The sequence below is a fragment of the Oryctolagus cuniculus genome, chromosome 2 (assembly GCF_964237555.1).
Source record: "Oryctolagus cuniculus chromosome 2, mOryCun1.1, whole genome shotgun sequence".
Taxonomy (NCBI): domain Eukaryota; kingdom Metazoa; phylum Chordata; class Mammalia; order Lagomorpha; family Leporidae; genus Oryctolagus; species Oryctolagus cuniculus.
Window position 1 is genome coordinate 29,928,285 of NC_091433.1, and position 22,234 is coordinate 29,950,518.

Sequence of the window (22,234 nt, forward strand, 5' to 3'; positions counted from 1 at the left end):
GAGAGACACATCACTATGTAAATTCTTATTACTAAAAAGCAAAGGTGAAATTCTCTATAACATTGAAAATTATCTTGTGAAATAACTACATTATTTTATATTCACACTGAAAACATAAAGATCCAGTAGTATTCAATGCCACTTCTTATTTTTGCATCAACGATTGACTTATCTCTGAACTTATATATTATTAAATTTTATTTCCTACATGAAAATTCTGAAGAGGCCTTTGCCCTATCATTGTCAAAATATGTAGGAAGGAATTTTAAATTTTTATTCCTAACTATTTTTAAGATTTACTTTATTTGAAAGGCAGAGTTACAGAGAGAGGAGGACAGATATATCTTTCTGGTTCATTCCCCAAATGGATGCAACTGCCAGTGCTGGACCAGGTTGTAGTCAGGAGCCAGGAGCTTCATCTGGGTCTCCCATGTTGGTGCAAGGGCCCAAGTAATTTGTACATCTTCCACTGCTTTTCCATGTGAACTAGCAGGGAGCTGAACTGGAAATGGAGTAGCCAGGACTCAAATGTCATCCAAGGGGATATCAGCATCATAGGTGGCAACACTTAATGTGCTATGCCACAAAGCCAGCTCCTAACTCCTATTCCTATTTTAAAATTAAAGCTATACCTGCTTTTGGAGGCTCACACAAGCTAGATTCCTGGATGGTAATTATACTTCATGGGGATGGATAGAAAGAATCCCACAAAGAAGAGCTTCTCAGCTGTCAGGCTGCAGTATTATGTAGGCTGTTGTACATTTTATTAAAAAATGAGGCCCAACTTTTTCATCTTTTTGGAGGAGAGTCTTTTAATTTTTATAAATTTAGAAGTTAAACTTTCTAGATAATTTTTATTATTTCACAAAAAGAAGAAAATTGACTTTATCCCACCACATTTGTTTTCATTTTTAAAAGTGAAGCTCCTTTAAAAATTTTACTTGAAAGGCAGAGTGAAAGTGAGAGATATCTTCCATCTGCTGGTCCACTCCCCAAATGCCAGCAACAATGAGCTGAGTTGATCTGAAAACAAGAGAATGGAACTCTACTCACATTACCCATGTGGGTCGCAAGGACCCAAGTACTTGGTCCATTGTCTGCCACCCCTCAGGATAAATTACATTACCAAAAGGTTGGCTGCTGTCCTCGGTGCTGAATTAATATACGAATAAGGTTTAGGGATAAAGGCAAGAAAAAGACTATTCTTTTTTTTTTTTTTTTTTTTTTTTTTTTTTTTTTGACAGGCAGAGTGCACAGTGAGAGAGAGAGACAGAGAGAAAGGTCTTCCTTTACCGTTGGTTCACACTCCAATGGCTGCCGCGGCCGGCACACTGTGGTCGGCGCACCACACTGATCCGAAGGCAGGAGCCAGGTACTTATCCTGGTCTCCCATGGGGTGCAGAGCCCAAGCACTTGGGCCATCCTCCACTGCACTCCTGGCCACAGCAGAGAGCTGGCCTGGAAGAGGGGCAACCAGGACAGAATCCGGTGCCCCGACCGGGACTAGAACCCGGTGTGCCGGCGCTGCAAGGCAGAGGATTAGCCTAGTCAGCCGTGGCGCCGGCCAAGAAAAAGACTGTTCTGTGTACAGGCGAAGACAATAGCAGATTAGCAATCTCAAGAAATACTCTCCTCCTCAGTGGGTATGGTCTGATTTTACTAAGCCTTCTGAGTAGGGGGCTTGTTTCACAGTAATGAAGGGGGAGCTGCAAGTTTTCAGGTTGCAGCTGCCAAGAAGTTTGAAACCTGGAGCCAGGAATAGAGTTTGCCACAAGATTGCCTCTTGGTCCTTGAAAAGGTCTGCAGGCCCTACCCCAACTGAGTTGCCCAAACTGCTTGTAAGGGATATTGAGGTAAAGATTAAAGATTAATAGTTAAAGCATTCCCAGGACATAAAGAAATGATCAACCAGAGATTTAGCCTAGTTTTTGGCAAAAGCAGCCTGAAAAACTTCATGTGACTGGAATTTATGAGAGTAAAGCTGTGCACCAAGGCAATTTGCTGACTTGTCTTCAACTGTGGCAAAAAGCAACCCCTTCAATCTTATGTCATTCCGTATGGGTTACTGCAGGAAGTTGGAATTGGAAATAGAGTTGAAACTCAAATCTAAACACTCCGATATGGGATGCAGGCTATACAAGCAACCTCTTAACTGATGTGCCAAATGCCCACCATGAAAGTGAAGAATATTAAAGCATACACTGGTCGAATTTGAGATGAGATAGGTATGCTATTTGTTTGGTTATTCACATAATAAATAGTTTTCACTCCCTGATTAGAGAAACAGTGATATTTAGATCATTTTGTAAAACTAAACTTGAACTCATAAATGTACATAGTATTGCCTGAGGAAAGTCTATAGAAGAAAAGAACTTCTAAGACCAATCCTAGAGTACCCCAATATTCCATACAGAGAAGGCAAAGCACACAAAGCATGCCAAGGAATCATAGATAATAGCCAGAGACACAAAGGGTGTGTGGAGAGAGTGTTATCTCATAAAATTGAAGAGTCATGATGGTTTCATAAATGAGTGAAAGATAAAAAATAAAAAGCATGTCTCTGTATTTAGAAAAATTAAAGATCTTTATTTGAATAAATGAGAATGCTTTAGGTGAAGTGTTAAAAGAAAATTCAGATTTGTGTGATTAAGGAGTAAATGAGCAATCTACAGAGAAGTTAACAGAACAGAGAGAAGGATATAGTATGTTGTCTAGAGTCAGTGGTTGTATCTAACAGAATTGCAGTTGAAATATATTAAGCCAAAGAAAATAGACAATGTGAAAATATCGATGTGAGGAGAAGTTGTGAAAGAATGTTATTTATGGATAAAGAGAGCAGGAGTAATTGATTACTTCAAAAATTCAGAAAAGATTGGAGAACATGGAATAAATTAACAATTTAGGACATACCCTGGGAATAGAAAAGAAATCTTCAACTTTTGAAAAAATATATATTTATTTTGGAGGCAGTGTAATAGAAATTCATAAATAGTTTGTATTTTGTTTAGGAAGAAAGCCACGACTATCTCCAAAAGCATTTTGATCAAAAATATGTCAGAAATAGTGAGATATAGAAAACATAAAAATAGTCATTCTTAATAATAACTAGGATTAATTTTTTATTTCTTAAATTAATGGAGTTATGGATTATTTTAAAGAAACAAAACTCATCATTTTATAACATAAAATAAGTGTGGCTTTTTTAACTCATAAAAATCTATTCCTATTAAAAGGTGAGTATATGCAAATATCCAAAAGAATTGGTTTGTTTCCAAAACAAAATTGTAACTGCTAATGAAATTCATTGATGCAGGAAGCTCTTGAGTCAAATATTATGTCTGAATTCTGAAAAGGACTATATAATTTTACAACCGATTATGCTGCTTTTAGCTTTTCAGATAAACCAAATGTAATTAGCCTTCTTGCTTCAGGAAATAAACTGAGAGCCAATGCATCTCTACTACAAGTGAATTCATTAGGTAACTGCTCTAATTGCAAATATCACATAAAATTATCAAAAGGATGCCAGAAGGAGTGGTCTTGTGGCACAGTCAAGCTTCTGCCTGGGATGCATGCAATGCATATCAGAGTGCCCAGGCTTGACCCTTCCTGCATCTTTCTACTGCATCTGGGAAGCAGCAGACGATGGTTCAAGTATTCGAGTCCCTGTCACCCACATGGTAGATGGAGTTCCTGTCTCCTGTCTTTAGCTTTAGCCAGGCATTTCTGAATTGAACTGGCAGATGAAAACTCCCTTTGTATTTTTCTGTGTCTCTTTGACTTTCAGATAAATAAAAATGAGTAAACAAAGGAGTTTTTTTAAAAAAAGATCAAATGTAGACAGTTGGAAGTAAATGTATCCATTGAGATATTTTTGGTACATCTTTGGTATATTATAGATGAAGTATTTATAGGGTAAATTTATATTTAGTGTTTATTATTTAGTCTCCAAACTAGAATGAATTCATAAAAATGACTTTTAATAGCATAAGAAATAAAACTATTTATTCTCCTTTATTGTATCAACTGTGCCTAACAGAAATGAAAGTGTTGTTTCAGAAGGGTCATTCTTAAAGATTTATAAGAGCGATTGAAGAGGTGTGAGCCATCGCTAAATATATCTTCTTAGTCAAGTAGTATTTAATCATTCCGTTCACACCTCTTCAAAACCTCATACTGTCATCAGAAAGTCACATTTGCCCTTTCTCAAGTAAAGCTTAGAGATGAAATGCAGAGGGAAAAATCTTATAAATACATGTAAGTATTCCTGAAAATATGGGGAATTTAGAAGTTATGTATTCTTCAATAATAAATACATAATAATGTCAAGTGATACAAATTTAAGGAATTTAAGGTGATGTATCATCTACTACATTTTTAAGACATGCTTTCCTTAGAATTTTTCATATGTATGCATATTTATCTTATTATTATATACAGACTTATTTCAAACTAAGTTAACTTTATTGAAATAAGCAGATGCTGTTTCCCCTATGTGGTCATAATTCCACACATGGTACTATTTATAATTTTATTTTAAAGATATGCTGAAGACAATAATGATAAAATTGGTATAAGGATTTTACATATTTTAATCTCTTATAATTTTTCTCAAACCAATTAAAGAGAGGTTGTAATTATCTCCACTTTGCAGAAGAGAAAGCTGACATTTAGGGAGGTTTAGTTAATTTCCCACATTCACATATATGTCCAGGACAAAACTATGCTTCAAATTTATGTCTGTGTATAAATAAAATGAATGTACTCTTATACCAAGGTGTAAGAGAATTTTAAATTAGAGTTAATTCTCCACCTAATAATTCTTAACCCAAAGAAAGCCAGTAGCCCCAGCAGATAGATAAACTGTCAGAACCAACTCCAATATTTTATTGGGATGCATAATGTTGAAGTCATAGGTGAGAAGTCTTAGACCTTCAACAAAACAAACAACTGAAAATTGATCCAAACTGGCTATGTTAAAATCCAAAAAAGCAAACAGTATTTCACTATCTCACGCCATTCTACAAGAAGAAATTTCATTGTGTCTTGTCCTTATTCAATAGATTCTTAGCATGTCCTTGCATTTACTCTTAATTCTCCCATAGTCCATTCTTAGTTAAGTGATTTGGAGACTGTTTCTCAAAGTGCATGTTGGACAAAGCCATTCCTCATTTTAAACACTGCAACGGCTGCCTGCTTTCCTCAGAGAAAAAGTCAGACATAATATTTAACCAAACCCAAGGCAATTGTACTTCTTGGCAGTCTTTCCTATTTTTGTCTCCTGTCCACTCTTTTCTAGCCACACTTGCTTCATTAGTGCTACTCGTACATATGTTTCCAAATCAGGGACTCCCACTGGCCCTTTCTCTTTAAAAATATTTTCCCGATCAGAGAGACCATATGATATTTGTCCCTTTGGGACTGGCTTAGTTCACTCAGCGTGATGTTTTCCAGATTCCTCCATCTTGTTGCAAATGACTGCACTTCATTGTTTTTGACTGCTGTATAGTATTCTATAGAGTACATATCCCATAATTTCTTTATCCAGTCTACTGTTGAAGGGCATTTGGGTTGGTTCCAGGTCTTAGCTATTGTGAATTGAGCTGCAATAAACATTAATGTGCAGACAGCTTTTTTGTTTGCCAATTTAATTTCCTTTGGGTAAATTCCAAGGAGTGGGATGGCTGGGTCGAATGGTGGGGTTATATTCAAGTTTCTGAGGAATCTCCAGAGTGACTTCCATAGTGGCTTAACCAGTTTGCATTCCCACCAACAGTAGGTTAGTGTCCCTTTTTCCCCACATCCTCTCCAGCATCTATTGTTGGTAGATGTCTGAATGTGAGCCATTCTAACCGAGGTGAGGTGAAACCTCATTGTGGTTTTGAATTGCATTTCCCTGATTGCTAGTGACCTTGAACATTTTTTTATGTGCCTGTTGGATATTTGTATTTCCTCTTTTGAAAAATATCTATTGCGGTCCTTGGCCCATCTCCTAAGTGGGTTGTTTGTTTTGTTGTTGTGGAGTTTCTTGATCACATTGTAGATTCTTGTTATCAACCCTTTATCTGTTACATAGTTTGCAATTATTTTTTCCCATTCTGTGGTTGCCTCTTCACTCTCCTGTTTCTTTTGAAGTACAGAAACTTCTCAATTTGATGCAATCCCAAATGTTAATTTTGGCTTTGACTGCCTGTGCTTCTGGGGTGTTTTGCAAGAAGTCATTGCTGGTACCTATATCTTGCAGGGTTTTTCCAATGCTCTCTAATAATTTGATGGTGTTGGGTCGTACATTTAAGTCTTTAATCCATCTTGAGTGAATTTTTGTGTAAGGTGAAAGGTAGGGGTCTTTCTTCATGGTTCTGCACATGGAAATCCAATTTTCCTAGCACCATTTATTGAATAGACTGTCCTTACTCCAGGGATTGGTTTTGGATCCTTGATCAAATATGAGTTGGCTGTAGATGTTTGGATTGATTTCTGGTGTTTCTATTCTGCTCCATTGGTCTATCCATCTGTTTCTGTACCAGTAACATGCTGTTACTGCCTGTAATATGTCCTGAAATCTGGTATTGTGATGCCTCCGGCGACAACTAACTGAGCACCAAAGGGGAAACCTGTTGAAGTGAAATGGACACTATGAGAAACAGTGACTTGATCAGCTCTTGTCCTGACTGTTGATGTACAATGTAATAGTTTATCCATTTTAGTATTTTTTCTGTTCTAGTACTATTGGTTGAATTCTGTAATTAACACACAATTATTCTTAGGTGTTTAAATTTTAACTGAAAAGTGATCCCTGTTAGGAATTTGGAAAATATTATGCTGAGTGAAATAAGCCAGTCCCAAAGGGACAAATATCATATGTTCTCCCTGATTGGTGACAACTAACCGAGAACCAAAAAGGAAACCTGTTAAAGTGAAATGAATACTATCAGAAACGGTGACTTCATCAGCCCTTGCCCTGACTGTTGATGAACAACTTAATATGTTATCCCTCTTAGTATTTTTTTTGTCTGTTCTACTTAATACTACTGGTTGAATACTGTAATCAATACACAGCTATTCTTAAGTGTTGAAACTTAACTGAAAAGCAATTGCTGTTAAATATAAGAGTGGGAATAAGAGAGGGAAGAGATGTGCAATTCGGGACATGCTCAAGCTGACTTACCTCAAACAGTAGAGTTAGAAACATACCAGGAGATTCCAATTCAATCCCATCAAGGTGGCTTGTACCAATGCCATCTCACTAGTCCCAGTGATCAATTTCTGTTCACAATTGATCATAACGATAGGATTAAGAGCCAAAGGGATCATATAAACAAGACTAGTGTCTGCAAATATTAACTGATAGAATAAAAAAGGAAGAGAACGATCCAACATGGGAAGCGAGATACACAGCAGACTCATAGAATGGCAGATGTCCTAAACAGCACTCTGGCCTCAGACTCAGCCCTTAAGGCATGTGGATCCAGCTGAAAAGCCCATGAGAGTATTTCAGGCATGGAAAGCCAAGACACTCTGAAAAAAAAAAAAAAAAAAACACAACAACACAACAACAACAACAACTAAATGAAAGATCTCCGTGAGTGAGATCCCAGTGGAAAGAACAGGTCATCAAAGAAGGAGGTACCTTTCTCTGAAGGGAGGAGAGAACTTCCATTCTGACTATGACCTTGCCTAAATATAATCAGAGTCGATGAACTCAAAAGGCTTCCATGGCCTTGGCAGCTCATGACAAGAGCCTAGGGTGATTACTGATGCCATAAACAAGAGTGTCAATTTGTGAAGTCAACAATAGGAGTCACTGTGCACTTACTCCTCATGTAGGATCTCTGTCCTTAATGTGCTGTGTATTGAGATTTAATGCTATAACTTGTACTCAAACAGTATTTTTCACTTTGTGTTTCTATGTGGGTGCAGACTGTTGAAATCTTTACCTAATATATGCTAAACTGATCTTCTGTATATAAAGAGAATTGAAAATGAATCTTGATGTCAATGGAAGGGAAAAGGGAGTGGGAAAGTGGAGGGTGCGGGTGGGAGGGAAGGTATGGGGGGGAAGACATTGTACTCCATAAGCTGTACTTTGGAAATTTATATTCATTAAATAAAAGTTAAAAAAAATATTTCCCTTTAGTATATCCATATATTTCCCCCTGATTCTTCTTATTCAAGTCTTTACCAAATGACATCTGCTAACTGGGATCTTCCTTTAATCTATTGAAAAATGTAATACTCAATATTCTCAGCTTTCCCTTGCCTGATTTATTTCTATTTTTTTACTTGAAATAGAGAGAGAGAAAGAGGAAGAGAGAGAGAGAGAGAAAGGGGGAGGAGAGTAAGTGACATTTTCAGGCTTGCTCCCCAAGTGGCCACAAAGGCCAGGGATAGATTAGGTGAATGCTGGGAGCCAGGAACCCAACCCTGGTTCTCCCATGTGGGTGACAGGGACCCAAATACTTAAGTTATTAACTGCTTCCTCTCAAGGTACACATAGTAGGAAGGTAGCACTGAGGAAAGAGCTGGATCTCAAACCCAGGCACAGCAACATGGGATGCAAATATCACAAGCAGCATTTTAACCATTATGTCAAATGCCTGCCCCTTGTCAAGGTCGATTATCTCCTAGTATCTGCTGGGTTCAGACATCATTCAGTGCTTCTAGAGAGTTAATTTTCATTTTTTACAGTATTTAAAACTGCTGTGTGTACGAGCACTAATTCAACAACAGCTACATTGCCATTTCTAGGATGTTCTTGCTAATATTTTTCTAAATGGTGTGAGTAGAAAACTTAGAATCATAAAGACAAATATTTGTCTAGTATTATCTCCAGGGATAGAAGTCACCTAAGTAAACAATTTCTTTAATGAAAAAACTAACAAAAAGCATGAAATTACTTTACTTATGTTTTAATTATCATATTAATTATTTATATCATATATTGTGCTTTATGTTAGGAATACACAGCTATTCCAATCAGCTAAGGGATAAAACCTTGTGTTCTATCATCTTCTTTCTCTATATTGATGATGGGTCATAACTATTCATTAAATTGTAGTTTTGCTTTTGAAAACATATGTGTTAATAAGTTACATGTAGACTGTTTTATGCTATTATTGTTTACTTAAAGTTATTTTCATTATTTAAATTATTTAATTGTGTGATTTTTATCATAATGGATTTAGACATTATTTGCCATTTGAAAATTACAAGGTCTCAAGCATGCCAAAAATGTGCAAATAATATCATTGTCAGTTAAGTCTTCTAATACAGATAAGACATTGGCACATGTTGTTTTTTTCTACAAAAACAATAAATATTCTGGACTGTTATTTCTCTAGCTGCTGTAACAATAATCATGCACGTGATGGGGCATCAAATTTAGAACTGGATTTGATGATATCTAGTCTCTAAGGGCAAAGATTTTCTCCTTAATATAATGCAGCTATATGATATCAATATCTGGAGATAATTATTGCAAACATATGCATAATCAAACATATGCATATAAAATACATATTATTTTTATGATTTTAAATTCTTAAAATACTGTGACATACACAATCATGAAGTCCTACTACACTCTGAGTTTTGGAAAGTCCTGTAGTAAAGACCAAACAATTCTTTTCAGCATTTTATGAATAAAAAAACCTTACACACAAACAAATGCAGGTATCTCCACTGTACTGGCCAAATGCCCCATTTAAAAAAAATGAAAAAGCTGAGCACAAAAGTTTTTATGTGTATTTATCCATTCCCTGATTAAATTACTGAACTATATACTGCTCTCTTCAATGCATTTTAAGGCAGAAGTCTTACAATGGGATTTCCTGAATGGCCTATTTTACTTGCCAAAGGGAGTAAAAACGGGAGGTATATTTGTCTCCTTGAAAAGGTTATGAAACTATTTTGTAAAAAGTCTCCCTTGGGGGCTTTGCAAAAACAACTGCACCTATTCTATGTCAAAACACAATGAACAAAACATATAGAAGACCACACTTTCTGAACCAGCAGCTGGACTACCTGCGGCTCTCCTTAACAAGTGGGCCAATTCCACCTGGAAATGGAATGAATACAAGATATAAAAAGATCAAAATTGTTTGAACCAGCAGCTGTTCTACCTGCAGCAGTTAATCTTTCCTGGCAATCTGTTAGAGACATGCATTCCTCAGGCTAACAGAACTCACAACCTTTTTTTGCTGAGTGCGGTGCCTCTGGGACATTCTTCCCACAAATGTGTGGAAGGTGTCAGCAAGGCAGTTAGCAAGGCAGTTAAGTAACATGGAGAAAGGGCAATATTTTACTTCAATTTAGACATTACGAGTGAATATTGATGATCATTCTTACCGAAAATGCAAGCCCAATCATTGTTTAAGTGCTAATTTCTCCAACAATATATTGAAGATATTTCAAAGTATGCTAGCAATAGTACTAAAATGAAGCCCACATTTAGAATAAGACAACGCCACAGTAAGTCAGTAACTTCATTTAAAAATAAATGACTATATATCAAATGACACATATGGGAACTCATTTTATCAACCAAAGTTTTAACTGAAGTACAGATATCAACTCATTTAACCAATCACTTGATGCATTAGGAAGCATAAAGACAAGTGACCAGAGACATTGCAAAACTAAGTAATTTATTGATGGCTACATAATTCATAATGAGCAAACAGTGATTCAGTCACATACTGTTGAAATACAGAGCCCATGTTCTTTAGAAGGCAATGCTGTAGCAAAATGAGTATTCATTGGAAATGTTTCTTTCAAAGAAGTGTAGATTGAAATATGCAGGAATGCTTTGAATTTTAAGTGGTTCAAAAAGTATAACCCAAATCTTCCCACATTATTGCTGGTTATTGAAATCATTTTTGTGTTCTACTGTACCAAATATAAAATCACCAGTTTCCAGAGTTTTTCACTACAGTGTTTGATCACAGAAAGAAGCACCAAGAAAGTATGCCTAACTCAAAACTTCTGGGAGAATCATAAAGTTAGTCCACTCGGAGGGTGAAGTTGGGCCCAGTAAGTTGTAATGGCAGGAAGATGCGTATCTGATGATTTAGTTATGTTATATAATCCCTTTGTTATAAATATACTTTTTATAGTCTGTTCTGTTATACCTGTAACATTCAGATTGACTACTATTATATCCACTTGTGAATAAAGACATTGAAAACTTTTAACAACAAAAATAAATAATAAAATAAACATTAGAGAAATAAAGAAAATAAAGATTTCCCTAAATATATTAATTGCTTAAAACATTTGTCACAATTAAGGTACCCTGTGAAATGTACAATTTGACTGTTACTGCTTTTTAGTTTTCTGTTTCAATTTGTGATGTACACATAATACATACAGTATCCCGATGGTAGTATAAATTGTTCAATTTATAACATTTTTTTTTATTTGACAGATAGAGTTAGATAGTGAGAGAGACAGAGAGAAAGGTCCTCCTTCCGTTGGTTCACCCCCTAAATGGCCGCTACAACTGGCACACTGCACAGATCTGAAGCCAGGAGCCAGGTGCTTCCTCCTGGTCTCCCATGCGGGTGCAGGGGCCCAAACACTTGGGCCATCCTCCACTGCCTTCCTGGGCCACAGCAGAGAGCTGGACTGGAAAAGTAGCAACCGGAGCTAGAACCCAGCGCCCATATGGGATGCCAGCACCACAAAGCGGAGGATTAATTAAGTGAGCGATGGCACTGGCTCCCATAACATATGTTTTAATCAATTCGCTTTCCACAGTCAGGTTCTAGGCAGTGTTTGGATAGAAATAGGTAATGTGCTTTTAACTTTAAAAGGCCAAATATCTTACCCTATGAAATCAAGATATGAAATCTGACTCAAGTATCTTTGTAATTATGACAAACATTTCAATAAGACATTAATACTATGGGAGAAGTTAAAATACATACAGATTGCATGGATAGATCAAACCAAAATTGAAGTAAAATGCTTCAATTTCATACAGATTTTACAAAATGTTATATTCTCAGTCATATAAGTAAAATAGTTATAAGTAAAATTATCAGTACAAATCATTAAGTATAGATGGGCCATAAAGAAACTTATCTGTTATATTACTTTTAATGCACTTATTTTTGTGCTTTCTAAAGATTTCAGATTATGAAAATAAACAAAGCTAGGTTTCAACTCAAGTTTTACTGGAGATTGTGTAGAATAGGGCATATAGCCTCAGTTCTTAAATTCTCATTTGGATTATGGTATAATAACAACTCTACTTCATACAATTATTATACACACCTATTAAAAGTGATAATGTATTAAATATATTTATGTCACAGATAAATGCAATATATTCACCCCACAAGGGTGACAAAGTATTCGAATTTCCCCAGATCACTCCAGTGAAATTCTTCATTCTCAGATAACCAGGACAGTTACTCACCTTACATCATTCACAACATGTACAAACAACTGAACTTCAAAAAGTTCATGTGAAATGGAATTAAAATATGTTTACCCCTATACAAAAATATTGAAAGTCTATGCACAGTATTATTATAATACACATTTCCATGAAGGTTTTGTAGTTACTGCATGTTTTAATTTTGTACTTTAAGGAAAATTATTAGCATGTAAAAAGATAGTCACATTAGCAATATGTAATACCTAAATTCAAAATTTAACTTTCTTAGAACTTCAATGATAATATCAATAACATGAGAGGTAAAACTCTCTCAAAATGTGAAGTGGATGCCTTATGTTTCATGAGTACGGATTATAGGTTTACTCATTCATAAAAGAAGAAACCAGTTTTAAACTATGTTACTATTCCCCAAAACAATTCTATCAAATTTTATTATTGCTTTCAGAAACTAATAGCAGAATAGAAACAGGAACATAGGAAGAAGAAACACTGCTATTGACAGCCACACTCTCAAAATTTAATTTTTGGATCTTTCTAATGGCAGTAATACTGTAAGAGTGTTATAAAAAGGTCAAGGCTGCCAAAAAATGGTTATAATTAAATATTTAATTATACACCATGTATACACTTTAATTGTGAGTTGGCAGCTTTAAAGAGTAGAGAAATAGGAGCAAATCACAAATCTGGTACCATTGACAGTGGGGATGAGTGAGAGAGAAATTAGGTGACTTGTCTTGCCCTAAGGTACAGAATCAGAAAATATAGAAAGTTGACAGTATGTGGTATTCTGTTGACCTTTTCCATTATTATTATTATTATTATTATTATAAAATTATTTTATTCACCCATATAACATGCATTTATTGAATGGCTTCTATATTCTAAGAACACAAAATTGAAAAAGACAGTTATTATCATTTTTCATTCTACTTGTAAAGAACAAAAATTAATGAAAAATAATACCGCATTGGAAAAAAGAATAGAAAAGAAACTAATGTGATAAAAATGACTAGGAGGATGCTTACTACAGAATTGTCAGAGTTGACTTCTCAAAAGACATTCATTTGAACTAATACTTGAATGATGAGGACTTCCCAATGCAGAGAATAGCAGGATGGGAGCCCTGAATAAATACAAGATTTCATCCATGGAAGAAGAGAAGAGAATGTGTACTATGGTTGGAGGGTATGGAATAGGAGGGTTATTAGCCAGAGATGTGCTTTGGATGAGTGGAAAGAAATGAGATCATGCAGATCATGCAATCATCGTAAGGCAGCAAATACATCAATCGAGGGTTTAAAGCAGAGGAATAACATAATCTGATTTATGAATGTATTAGTTTCCTAAGCTCCTGTAACAAAGTGCCATAAATTGAATGACTTTCAACAACATACATTTATTCTCTAGTATTTCTAGAGGCTAGATGTCTGGAATCAAGGTGGTGGCCTGGAAATGCTCTCTCCTTTAGAGGAGGCTTTAGGTTGCTTCTTCCGAATCCTAGGATCTTAACTTATGAAAATGTAATCTTAATTTCTGCTTCCACCTTCTCAGGGGTGTTTTCCTGGTATCTCTTCATTCTCTCTTAAGGGCACATTGGATTAGGAGCACATCTACCTCCAACATGACCTCATCTTAGTTAGTTACATCTGCAACGACTCTATTGACTGATAAAGTCACATTTTGGGTACTGGAACTGTGAAATTCAACCAATCTTTTTGGGGAAACACATCTATAACACATCTATTACATATTGAGGAAGAAGGGTTTTATGGGACAACGGTGGAAGGAGACCAGTTAAGAAAGTATTGCCGTAGTTCAGATAAAAGTGTTAGTTACCTCTTCCAAGAAATTAGTATTGAAAATTGAGAGAAGATGTGCTGGAAGTGAGTGAATCAGGTTTGGTTATGAACTAAATGAGGAAAGGAATCTGTCGCTCCCCGTCTTCGTGGGGGAACGACACAAGACCCTGCCTAGGCTTCATATCCGAGTCACGGCACCATTATGTCGCTCCCCCTCTTCGTGGAGGAGCGACACAGGACCCTGCGCTGTTCTTTCGTCTGCTCGGCCCTCCCCGGGTTTGCTGCTGGTTCTTCCCGGGTTGGCTACTATCCCTTCCACCTCCGTGGAAGGGCAGTTCCCCCTGGCCACATTCCCCACTTCCGCAGGGGAGCGGCACACCGCCGGCCGGCTCTACTCGGGGGCTGCACAGGTGTTCCTTCAGCTAGATGTTCCCCTTAGATGTTCCTGGTGCATGCCGTCTCTCTCCTCCTTTATAGTCCTCCTCCGCCAATCCTAACTCGGCTGCCCACACGCCGAGTACGCTGCTCTCCAATCAGGAGCAAGTCCTACAGTTTATTGGTTGAACTGGAGGCAGCTGGGTAGAAGCTGTTTTCTCCTCTCCCAGCGCCATATTGTAGGAGAGCAGATGCATAGAATAAGTCTTAATTCCAGTAACAGTCTAGTCCGAGCTGCTCCCCACAGAGGAGAGCAGATGCATAGAATAAGTCTTAATTCCAGTAACTTAGTCTAGTCCGAGCTGCTCCCCACAGGAATCAATTACAATTTTAGCGTCTTTAAAATTTACTTTTGGGATAGACGTAGTAGGAAGTTGTTATCCTATATTGGTGCTGGTTCATTCCCCGGCTGCTTCACTTTCAATCCAGGTTCCTGCTAATATGTCTGGGAAAGCAGCAGAAGATGGCCCAAGTGTTTGGGCCCTTGCCACCCACATGGAAGGCCTGGATGAAGCTCTTGACTCCTAGCTTCAGCCTGGCCCAGAGCCAAACCAGCAGATGGAAAATCTCCTCCTCTCTGTCTCTCCATCCCTCTCTGTAACTCTTTCAAAATAAATAAGTGAATCTTTAAAATTTACTTTCAATTGACTTATTTGTATGTATTTATGAAGTATAGTATTATAACTTGATACATGTATACAAATGTGTAATGATCAAAGTCCGGTAATTATCATTTCCATCTCTTCAAAATTAATTACTCCTATTTTTGGGGAAATAGAACAGTAGAGAAACAATTATTTGAAACAAATTGTGGCATATATACAAAATGAAATACTGTTCATTCATGAAAAGGAATGTAATTCCATCATTTGGTACAATGAGGATGAACAGAACTAGTGGACGTTATGTTAAATAAAACAAGCCAATCCCACAAAGACAAATATTACATGTTCTCAATTTTTAAAACTAAATAAAGTTGATATAGAAGTTGAGAGCAGAACAGTGGCCACTAGAGTCTAGGAAGTGTGGGTGGCAGGGAATGAAAGAGGTTGAATAAATTGCTATTTTCATGCTAATAACTGAAAGGTGAGGGACCAGTGTCTTAGCACAGTGAATTAAGTTACTGCTTGCAACACAAGCATCTGACATGAGAATGCCAGTTCCAGTTCTAGCTACTCTGCTTCTCATCTGGCTTCCTGCCAATGAACCTTGAAAGACAGCAGCAGATGGTTCAACATACTTAGGACCCTGCCACCCATTTAGGAGACTGAATGACATTCTTGGATCCTGGCCTCAGGCTAGCTCAGTCCTGGGAAATACAGACATTTGAGGAGTGAACCAGTAATTGGAAGACTGAGTGTCCCGCGCATGCTCACTTCACATCAGGGGGTAGAAACCTCCCACATGAACAAGCAGGTTTTTCAGCCCAGACAAGATTTTGCTGATAAATTACTTGGGATAGAAGAAATTGAGAAAAATCCGATTTTCTTAATTATGTAAAGCTATTGAAGGCTATCAAAATTTTCTATCTAAATATGGTAAGATAGTATGTTATCTCTAGAGTAGCAACTATTTTGAGAAGTGGAAATAGACACATGGAGCTTCCAAAGAGCAATCTTAATTAAATGTACACTGAACACTATGTTGTCCAGCACCGTGAATCATTTTCACTATCACATCTTAATAAGCTTCCCAAATGGAATGACATCTGTTCATGTATTTCACTTAGCAAGATAACTACTGAGTCTCTCTCTTATTAAGATTTCAGAAAATTTTCTGTTGTTTTGATGTCCAGCTTCTTTACCCATTATCTTTACCATTTAGTGTTATCGAATTAAAAAAAAAAAATTCTTTACTCCTTCATTCCTCTCTGTGATGAACCAGAAAAGGGAGGACAAGTGAGGGGATCACAGAAAATTTTCTCTGCCTCAATGAATGAATTAGTGAATTATGAATAAATGAATGAAATTTGTATTCAGGGAAAGGTACTATTTCTTATAGTATTTATTACAATTTAATCATATAATTGCACACATACACTAGGAATTAGTGTAAGTATTTTACCTTTATTATTTCATTTAATGTACACAACAGCACTTGAGAGAGATTATTTCTGCTTCTCTGTCCAAATGTAGAAAATTGAAATGCAGAGAAGTCAAGTAGCTTTCACAAGATTATCCAACTCATGAAAGAGGAAGCCTGAATTCAAAGCCAAGTTGTCTGGTTTCAAACCAGCATCGCAGAAGCAGACTTCACATTCTCCCTACCTCACACACTGGCTACAGAGTCAAGCACTTTCTACTCTCCCTGAAAATAAGCCTCCTGTATACTGTACATGATACTGTCACACACGTTGCTTCTGTCTAGCTTTACTATACTTTTCATTATAAATAAGGAATACTTTGTTCGCACCCATATTCTTCTATACTTTTGTTGATATGGACTTAGATTCTTTGATTTCTCTGGCTTTTTGTGCACTTAGCTTATTGGTAAATTAAGACGTTCCTACCCACAAAGGGCATGTACTCACTATCAGAAGCCTCCATGTCATACATGGTAGATCATGGCATGTGGCTCCCTCCATGAGGATTGGGTGAGCTGTACTTTTGATTGAATAAATATTAACAATCCCGAATCGGGTTCAAACAAAAAGAATAATGGGAATAAATTTGTCAAATTGTGAAGAAAATCCTTCATTAAATGGTATATAAAAATTTTTATTTTGTTACCTGTTTACCGCCATGCATAGGCAGCAAAAGAAATATGGAGCCTTTGGGCAGCACTTGATATTTCACATGAGCAGGTCAGGTCAGTTTCTTGCTACTTCATCTCCAGGTGAATTTTTAAGTTGCAGGTAGAAGCACCCTCAAGCTGATTATTTGAGCTACCATAGACTTAAATTAAAAACAGAGGCTAAAATCAGTTGTTCTAGGGACTTCTTTGGTTTAAGCACACAGGAGAGATAGATACATCTTATGGATACAAACTGCAACAACCAAGTTCAGCAAGCTTGTTGGCTTTAGCAAGCAGAAGTACAAGATGTCAAGTTAAATTTGAACTTTATGTAAGCAGTGAATTTTTTTTAAGTATACATATGTTGCTAATGTTGGAAACCCCAAAGTACAGGCTGCACAGTTTCAGATGCATTAACAAAGACTGAGGCTCTAGCAGGTGCAAAAGTAATTTAGAACTCCAGCTGCTGTATCTTGAACTTAAAGTACCCACAGCAAAAGTGGGGAGGTGGCAGAAGACTTGTATAGATTCATAAAAGTGTTAGTAAACAGGATAAGCTGAGATGAAGACTTGTGTTGTACACAAAAGAGTGTCATCTCACTTAGAAGTCTTTGAAGCATTAGAGGATAGAATTCTGTTTGCTAAATTAACCTATGAGGAGTTGACCTGTCTGCAATATAAGAACACTGAAAAAGGATCATTGAGGATAGGGCCCCTCCAGACCAGCTATCACCAAATTTATTTGCATTCAAGTCCAAAGAAATGCAGAAGAGTCAAGTAAGTTTGGTTTCCCATAGCTTGAACACCACAAGAGCCAGCCTGGCTCTGAGGTTATTAACTGCTTAAGAGGAAAAATCCTTTTATAGGAGGCAGGTGTCTCAGTTCCAAGCAACTTTACAAAGAGTCAGTAGGGACACTACAGCACAGAATGGTTTCATAAGGTTGGAGCCATTCTCCTGGATCTGTAGTACAATAGGTAGATAGTACACTACTAATCAGTTATTGAGTTATGAGTAAACCCAATCGGTGAAGAGGAAAAATAAGATTCAGAAATGATTCTTTCATTACCCCTGTGCCCCTTGACCTTCCAGAGAAATGATATGGCCCAGGAATTTCACTGATAAGATAAATTGCTGCTCAGTGTCTGCAGCATATTCCTTCTGGTATGCATTTCACTAATGCAGAGTCTGAGAGTTAAAAACCACCTCCCTGGATGCTTTGTATTCATCAGCAATAAACTCAACGCTTTACTCTTTCACTTTTGATTCTTTTTATAGTTCCAATTGGCTCAGAAACTGAAAGACAGAAATATTACTTCCTAAACTTCTTACAACATGTTACACTGAAAAAGAAATGTTAATTGAAGAAAATTTGGAAATTATAAGAAAACAGTGTTCTTTTCATTTTGAGTTTATTGTATTTTCCTTACTAACTGATAAACTATCTTTACTTCTTACAGTGATCCTTGGTCAGGCAAATACAATGAACTAGGGTTGAATCAAATTGACAACCACCATTACTCACATATAACTTTCATACCATTGTCAGAATTACCTTTCTAAAATTTAAAGTTAGTCATTTCAATCAGTTACTTGAAATTATCCATTTCAGGCAATGTAAAGTTATAATCTCTAATCTGGATAGAGTCTTTACTTGGTCAGTGTCTACCATTTCCATCTGTCTCTAACATTGGTCTCCCCTGCTCCATCACTTTGTCACTATTCATGCAAACCCATTCTCTATACATTGCATTAGCAATTTGAAGGTGATTATTTACAAGTCCCGCTTCACATTGTGTAAAATACCCCTATCATCTAATAGATAAAATAGATAAAATGTAGGCTTATTAGCATAGATTTCAAGGTCACTCACAATAGGACACTAGTCACACTCTGCAGCTCCATATTTTGCCATAGTTGACTTCTTCATGTCCTAACAGTATGACACTACACATAGGTTCCCTGGGACACAATCTAATTCCTAACCTATGAGTATTTGCTCATACAAGGTTTTTTTTTTAATTCCATTCCTTTCTCTTTTACAGACATTCATATAATTTTTAAGTCTCAACTTGGATGCCCCTGGCTCTCAAACTCTAAGAAAAATGAGACGGCATTTGCTGCACGCTGCCACAATATCTGTGCAGATATCTATGACAGCACCTTTCATATAATTTATAATTGTCTGATTGTATGAATTTCCCCCACTGGATTTAAGCTCCTTAAGGACAATGACTTAATTATACAATTACTTCCCTAATGCCTGAAGAATAGAAGGCACTCAATAATTACATATTGGATTGAACAGTGAATAAATGAAAGAATATATATCCTATGGTTAGTAGTCACAGAGAATTACTGAAAAATCTTTAAATACATTTTGCAATTTCAAAGACTGTTGGAGTGTAAATTGATGCAGTAACTTTGAATGATAGTAATTTTCATACTTAACACAAAAGTCCTTTTCCCAGCAATTCTACTTCTAGAAAAATACTCTACATAACATAGGATATAGCTATGTTTCTCTATCTATATCTATATAGCATAGAGTAAAGACAGTTTTCTGTATTATAATAACGAATAAATTGTAAACCACAATGTGGTTTATGTGTTTAATTTGGCTATCTCAGGATACTCAGTTTTTGGTCAAACACAAGTCTAGATGCTGAGGTGAATATAATTTTTAGATGTGAATAACACATAAATCTATATACTTGGGGTAAAGCTGATAATGCTCCGCAACATAGAGAGGCCTCCTCCATAAAGGTCCATAAAGGACCTAAGAGAGAAGACCGAGGTTCTGTAAGGAGCAAGGTATTATACTCCAGAAAGCCCTCCAACTTGGGCCCGCAACACTGCTACATCAACTCTTCCCTGGACGTAGGCTGCTCCCCTACCCTGCAGATTTTGGACTTACCAGACCCTACAATACCATGAGTCAAAGCCTTAAAATTTCTCCTCTCTCCTTTTCCCTTTCTCCTTCTCACCCTCTTTCCTCCCTCCCACTCCTTCTCCCTCTCTCCAAATATACAGTAGGTGTGTGTGTGTGTGTGTGTGTGTGTGAGAGAGAGAGAGAGAGAGAGAGAAACACACTATTGCTTCTAAGTCTTTGAAGAACACAGAAGAACTGACTTACACAACCACTTAAAAAGGAACAAGAAACTATTAGAGTACATCACCATATATTTCCCAACTAACTCTTCATCATTACATTATGTTAATGAAAAAAATGAGGCAGATTTTTATTTATTAAAATAGAAAGCAAGCCATGAAAATCATGTTGGCAGAGAATGACTGATCCTTTAAAAATTTATGGAAATGCATGTTTAGATATATAATAAGCAACAAATTGATAATCATTATTATCTCTGAATAAGTAATTATTATTTTTCTTGTCAGTATATTTTAATTTTAATTCTTTATAATTTAAGTCATTAGAAGGATAAAATATATTAGGCCTGTTTTCACTCACCTCTTCAGTAAATTTGCTTTTATTGAATTAATAGAATAATGATCACCCCTCTTTCTCCACTTTCCTTCTACTTGATAATACCTAATCATGTTCTAGAAATTCAGTTCATGAATCACTTTTTGTCAAAGGTTTTTCAAATGCTCTGTTTACTGATTCATCTACTTCTTCCTCTGCATCACCATTGAACCCTGAAAATAGGCAAAAATATCCAAAATAATATGCTATATTTGTAGTTATATTTGTATTTTTTATTGTTTTGATTTATTTCTGATGATTTATACATACAATAAGCACATCACAGTTACATGACAGGCAAGTTTCTAGTACTGGTGAAAGAAAACTTAACAAAATCACAGAAATCTATGTTTCCATGTAGTTTATTTTCTGATGACAGGAGAGTAGCAATTAGCAAAGCAGAGAAGTCAAACTTGTTTGTCTTTGAATCTCATATCTTCAGGCTGTCTCAGCTGTTCTTCCTCCTTGTTTCTTTTATCTACTAACTCCTAAGACTCTGTTTCTCTCTTCTTTTTATTATCTGCTATGCTTCTCATTTTTTTATAACCTCCAGAATCACTGCACCCTCTTCTGTATTACTCACATCATAATAATTATCCTAGAACCTTTAAATTGTAGTTTCTGAACCTCACTTTTTGTATCTCCTATCCTCCAGGTACCATGCCCTCTTTTCTCCATTACCAATGCTTAATAGAACAACAGCTACATCCTAGCCATCTCACTTTGTACCTTCAGCTACACAACTATCACTTCCAGTTTTTCCATTTACTCACATATTCTAACAAATCTTTGATCCACCAGAACCCAGAGTTCACAGATTCTATCCCTAACACTCCACATGTCCTTACTTCTTTCTTCACCTAGTTGTTATAATCCTTTGAAATCATCATCATATGTGGCTGCTCACTCTTGTTAACATACTTTCTTGATTAGTATTTCAGGCACGGAAAGCCAAGACACTCTGGTGGGGGGAGGGGAACCTAAATGAAAGATCTCCGCGAGTGAGATCCCAGTGGAAAGAACGGGTCATCAAAGAGGGAGGTACCTTCTCTGAAGGGAGGAGAGAACTTCCACTTTGACCATGGCCTTGTCTAAATATGATCAGAGTCGGTGAACTCAGGGAGCTTCCATAGCCTTGGCAGCTCATGACAAGAGCCTAGGGTGATTACTGAGGCCCTAAACAAGAGTGTCAATTTGTTAAGTCAACAACAGGAGTCACTGTGCACTTACTCCTCATGTAGGATCTCTGTCCTTAATGTGCTGTACATTGAGATTTAATGCTATAACTAGTACTCAAACAGTATTTTTCACTTTATGTTTCTGTGTGGGAGCAAACTGTTGAAATCTTTACTTAATGTATGCTAAACTGATCTTCTGT

At 36.5% G+C, this 22,234-nt stretch overlaps 1 long non-coding RNA gene across 1 annotated transcript; it reads right to left on the reverse strand.

The window, feature by feature from the left end:
* Positions 1-1,202: 1,202 nt before the first annotated feature.
* Positions 1,203-22,222, reverse strand: LOC138848787 (uncharacterized). Its single transcript, XR_011386854.1, has 2 exons — positions 20,842-22,222; positions 1,203-6,614 (listed from the first exon to the last, which is right to left on the reverse strand). It is a non-coding gene; the product is annotated as an uncharacterized lncRNA (long non-coding RNA).
* Positions 22,223-22,234: the final 12 nt, after the last annotated feature.